Source organism: Magnolia sinica, chromosome 1, assembly GCF_029962835.1.
Source record: "Magnolia sinica isolate HGM2019 chromosome 1, MsV1, whole genome shotgun sequence".
In the NCBI taxonomy this organism is placed as follows: domain Eukaryota; kingdom Viridiplantae; phylum Streptophyta; class Magnoliopsida; order Magnoliales; family Magnoliaceae; genus Magnolia; species Magnolia sinica.
Genome location: NC_080573.1, coordinates 10,928,134 through 10,934,133, shown reverse-complemented (window position 1 = coordinate 10,934,133; position 6,000 = coordinate 10,928,134).

Genomic DNA, 6,000 nt, shown 5'->3' with positions numbered 1-6,000 from the left:
TACCACCAAATCTATTACTTTTGTTACTTACAACGGTAAATAAGTGACTTATTTCAGATAAGTGGGTTTGGTTTACAATTAATTATAAGTAAATTTTTTACTTAAAAGTACATAATCACTTCGGTAATTTTTTTTAGCTTTTCTACTTTCCGCAAGTTGCTGAAGAGAGGTAGATACCAAAGAGAGGAGAAGCTGATAAATCTGTTGTTTGCCAAATATACTTATCTTTTTAATAAGTAATAAATAGCTTATCTTAAGTAACTTACCGTACAAATGTCTCATAAATGTCCACAAATGTAAGTGAAATGATCTAATAAGTCTTTTTTTTAAAAAAAAAAAACCTTTTTCTTTTCACAATGCATTTAAACCCATCTCATTGTCGGGCTTGATTGATTTAACCTAGTGGTTAGCTAGGATGAGCTTGACCTGGCTTTGGACTGGGCATGGACCAATTAGCTTCGCTTATGGTCTGACACAAGGGAGGGCATGAAGTCGAGCGCCATCTTCCTTAGGAGGATAATTGTTCCAAATCCACGGAACTTCTCTGGACTCTTCATGGACTCTTTTCGAATCCACAAGAAAAAAAGCAAGCAAAGTAGAAATAAATTTTATAAAATTCGTAATTAATTGATGAATGAAAGAAACGAATTCACAGCCCTTTAAATAGGGATACTAAGCAATCAGAGAAAAATTAGAATCAAACTATAACTAAAACTCTTAGAATTCGCAACTTATTATAAATAGTAAACTTACTATTTATAGACAGTCATGATGTCTACTAATGTGCAAGGTTTTCGGCCAAAAATAGTGTCCTACTTGACTTCACCAAGCTGATATACTAAAAACGGAATTAAAATAGGGAAACGACTGTCGATCTGGTGGTATTTCGTAAATTCAGCTCGCGCAACCCCGCATAGCAGGGTTGGGTGGCTAAAGTAGCTCATTCTACCCCCAAAATCATATATTTTACACCTGATAACTTATTCCGAATTGTGAGATACGCCTATTTAAGGTTTGACGATCCGGATCACTTCTATCGTCGATCAGACCTTTTTTGATCCATCTTGGCCATGAAATTGTCCACGACCCACTCTACATCATGATCTGAGCTTCATGCATGGTCCAACTAATTCGTAGTTGAGGCTTGGGCTCAAGTCATTTTATCCTGACCTTGCCCGGCCTGCCTTGATTGTACATTTACATGTGTTACATCTTGAGTGTAGTAGTGTCATTAGTCTAAAATGTTTATTTCTTTGTGAATTTGTAGCCCAGTTGATCAATGGACTGATGGGAATATTCAGATGAGCCGACCCAATCAAACCTGGCCCATTGACACCTCTACCACCTATCCACTTTCCAAGTGCCTGCGTATCATCCATCTCATCCGGTAGAGTATTAAAGTTTTTTGTCTTTCACTTTTAAATATTTGCTCCAATACATCTGGAATTATTGTAATATGATATGTCAGAACTTTGGCCTTTGAATCTGGACCATCGAAATTGGTCATATGATGAAACTTAACAGGTATGATGGATAAGCAACTAACAAAATCTTTAAACTGAATTATTTCAACCATTCAAAAATTGGGTCTTTTGCTTTGAAAATGGATAGTCACTATAACCGTTGGATAATCCAAACGGTTGAAATCTTCGATTTGATCCCTCTTTTTTTGGCATCCTCATTGAGGGGGAGCCCTATCACATGAGTGGTTTGGATCACTGAGAAAAGAATCTAATTGAAGAGATTAGATCCCAACACATCACATTGGAATAAGATCAGTAGGAATGTATTGGAGCAAACCTCTCACTTTGAAACCTTAGAGCACACGCCCTGCCCGAGATACTTGTGCAGGTGGGACAAACTTATATAATAGGATTCGATCAGGCCCAGTTACATTGAGTAAGTTTTGTCAAGTTATGATGTGGCCCATTTTATTGGGCAGTCGATTATGATCCACCAGATAAAAGATGCGCATTTCCTGCCAAGGAATTTGCAGGAAGTTCCTGCGCTGGAATGTCAGGTGGGGCCATCATAATATTTGTGAGAAATCCACCCTGCCCATCCATTTCTCCATATCACTTTAGGACATGAGACAAAAAATCAGATTGATACAAAACTCAAGGCGGCCATATGAGAGGGAAAACTTAGGAAAGAGTTTTTTTTTAATTTTAATAATAACTTTTACACACGCACACACCACCACACACTCACACCGTAGTGGGATTTCACCACTTATGGGTACTCAAATCCTTGACTAGGTGTTGAGACTCCTAAGAGTCTACTACCGGAGCAAGAGCAAGGACTCAACTTAAGAAAGGGTTTCATACCGCTGAAATAAAGTGAAAACACAAAAACGTTTAGTCTGATACAAAACTTTTGTAGCTGTACCAATGTTCCAATGATGGATACTGTATCTTTGGTATAGCCACCTTGAGTTTTAGATCCACCTGAATTTTGGTCTCTTGACCTAAAATGACTTTTTAAAAATGATCGGCATAGTGGATTTCTCACAAACATCACAGTGGGCCTCACCTATCATCCCAGCGCAGGCCTCCCTGTGTACTCTACCTAACAATCTTTTGAAAGTCGGCCAATGAAAAAGTATCATGTCACAGTTTCACGAAACAATATCTTATTCTGCATGAAGCAATCCACACCCCTTACATGCCACATGACATGTCTGCTGCATTTTGAACGGTTCATTTAAAGTGACCCCACTTTGTATGTCCCCTGCTGAAATATTAGGTTGGTTCTCTCAAATGGGGCCCACAGGTGCATGATTCACTCACAATTGCAATCGAAATTATGATCCACCTCAGTCTCCATGATGATGGGCCTCACTCTAAATGAAACTTCAACCGTCGGCCCCACCATGACTCGAACATATGCGAACAATCACATTTTTATAGGGCACTTCTTAATGGACGGTTAAAATAGAAGCTCATAACTTCGCATCTATTGTGAATTTCGCCATGGATCTTGGTAAGATTGGTTCTTGTCAGTTTTATTGCTGATGTATGTGGATCATGGTTTGGGATGCTCTTGCAGGCTTCGAGCACTCGGACTTTGGTAGAATGGATGGTTCGATCAACCCATACTGGGTCTGGTTTGGTTGGCTGAGATCGACCCAATTACAATTAAATAGTTCAGGCCTTGTGGAAGTCTGGCTTAATGAATTGGGTTTGGTTTGGTTGGTTGAGCTTGACCCAATTACAATTAAATGGTTCAGGCCTTGTCGAGGCCAGGCTTAATGAATTTTTAAATAAGCTGCAATTATTCTGAGTGGGTGCTATCGAGAAAGAAAATTGTTAAAAGCCACTATTTTGAAATCATAATAAATTAGTAATTTCATTTTACACGAGTACTTATTATTATTAATTACCATTAATTTGGAAGTCAATCATATTTCTTACTTTCTCTCTATATATTTTTAGATATATGTGCCAAACACAAATTTATAATTTTGATTATTAAATTATCAAAATTTAATTATAGGCTGTCAAACATAAGTAATGATTTCAATTCACATGGCCTCTATGATAATTGTCCATATATGTCAAATGGATTAGTTGGTGCACTAGCCACCACCAACCCGGTTGGTGTGTTGATGTCACCAAATTCTGTAAGTCTCACCATAAAGTATATATTATATTCAAACTATTCGTCCTTTTGGCAAGCTCATCGTAAGGCTTGATTAAAAAATAAGGCAAATCTAAAGATCAAGAAGACCACATTGCAAAAAGTAGTGGGGGATTAACCGTCTATCATTGAAACACTTGGGGTTCATGGAAGTTTTGGATCAATATGATATTTGTTTTTCCTCTTCATCTAGGTGTGTGTGACCTTATCAATAAATTGGATGGAAAATAAACATTATGCTGGGCGGTCTTATGGAAGTTTTAATGGTGAGAATCATTACAACTTTGATTCCCTTTGAACCGTTTGTACAACTCAGAGCTCGAGGAGCATCAACGCTTGTCTTTGCATGACACATACCCACACTAGCCATGTCGGAGGTGTGTGGTACACCAGCCAATCCATTCCATAAATAAAGGCTGGAAAATTGATTGACTTAATCATATGGACATGTATTTTCTAATCATCTATCTAAAGTGAGGTAACAATTTGGATGGTCTATTTGATTTAAATTTACTAATAAAAGTGGCACGTGTAAGGCTTGTGGAAAAAGTAATGAAGAGAAAAATTCAGGACAGATAAAAAGGGCAATGTAGATGTAGAATACATACATCAATGTGGCCCCATGGTAAGGGCAGCACTGTCTTGGGTGAGGCTAGGGCCATATCTAATCCACTCCCTTAGAAAGGTAGAGATTATAATCAGGCCCATTATTAGGCCCAAGTCCATGTAATAAGGCCCATTTACATTTTTATTGTTATATATATGTGAGAGAAAACAAAGGTCTTATAACTCCAACCACTCCAGGCCTCTCACATTTTGCACTTTCATTTTTATAACAACTACACACAAGTCTTTTTCTATTGCCTTTACCTTGTTTTTTAGTATTTTGCTTATAGCACCCAGTGTAGAATGAGTTAATTGTCTATTATGATACTATATTTTGCTTTTCTTATTACTCCTATGCAGGGCCTGTGCCTTACGTGGTATGACTTAATCTGTTAATTTTTAAAAAAAATTAAATTTTTCTAAAAACATTAGTCTAGTTGAGTAGAGATTGTATATCTAATGGGCAAAAAATGGTAACCAATTCCTTTCTATCTTTATAACCGAGGTTCTTATTTAAAATTTACATGGTATTCACTGGTATTTACTTGAGTTGAAAAATGTCATGATTTCTTGTCTCCTACATGATTTTATGAGTTCTAACCAATTGTAAATTTTAAAACCATGCCTTGATTAGTGACGACTCCGAATCAAATATATATTTACTTTCGAGTAAACTTCACAATTAATAAAATAAAAACCAAAATCAACTTTCAAACAAAATTGAGAAAGTGAGAGTTTGGTGTTTTCGGCGTGCTGTATCATGATAGGTATTGGTTTTATTTTCCAGCTGAGCTTGACAGAACTCGCCCTGGCCCATTGGCAGCGACGGATCCTGGTCCTGAGTCGAGTCGGGACTCGGGCGAGTTGGAAATGACTCGCCAGAGTCTGAGTTTTAGTGGGGCTGACTCGTAGCGGATCGGACTGACCACAATCCGAGTCGACTCGGTCGAGTCGGAAATCCAATGAAGCCTCGAAGGCTCTCTTCTAGTAAGCTCGCCCAATCAATTCGTCCCTTCCGCGCCACCAGGTGATGATCTCGACCGTTCATTTAAAATGTCCGCATCAGTGAGCAGTAATGGTCCCGCGTCAGATTCTCGCCACGTCATCTGTAGGAGATTCTGGACGAACGGTCCGCATCATCACATGGAAGAGGCAGCAGGGGCGATTGCGCGAGCCTCCGGTGAGAGACAAATACCGGAAGATCTGCAACGAAGGCGACTCGATGCATGTGAACATGCTGAGAGAGAGAGAGACAGGTTTCTATGGCTTTTCTAGGGTTTCTCAAAGCTTTAATGACGATCCAATTCTGTCAGTAACGCCTCTAATCTGATCATGAGGTATGTGATCTATCCAAACTGTCCATCCATTTGGTGAGCTAGTCTTAGGGGTTGAAACGAAAAATAAGATAGATCTAATCATCATGTGGACCACACTATAAAAAGCAGTGGGGCTTAAACGTCTACCATTGAAACCTTTTTGGGGTCACAGAAATTTTGTATCAATACGAAATTTGTTTTTCCTCTTAAATTCAGGTAAGATTGGATGGGAAATAAACGTTACGGTGTGCCTTCGTTGTCTCTGCTGCTATCTGTAGTGTTGTTCAAATGATCTTTTGGTATGATTCATTTTTTGAATAAATTCTAAAATGATCTCTGAAAATAGATGAACGGTGTAGATATAATAAATACATCACTGTAGGGCCATGTAACTTTGATCTCCTTTGAACCGTTCGTACAAGTCAAAGCTCGGGGATCG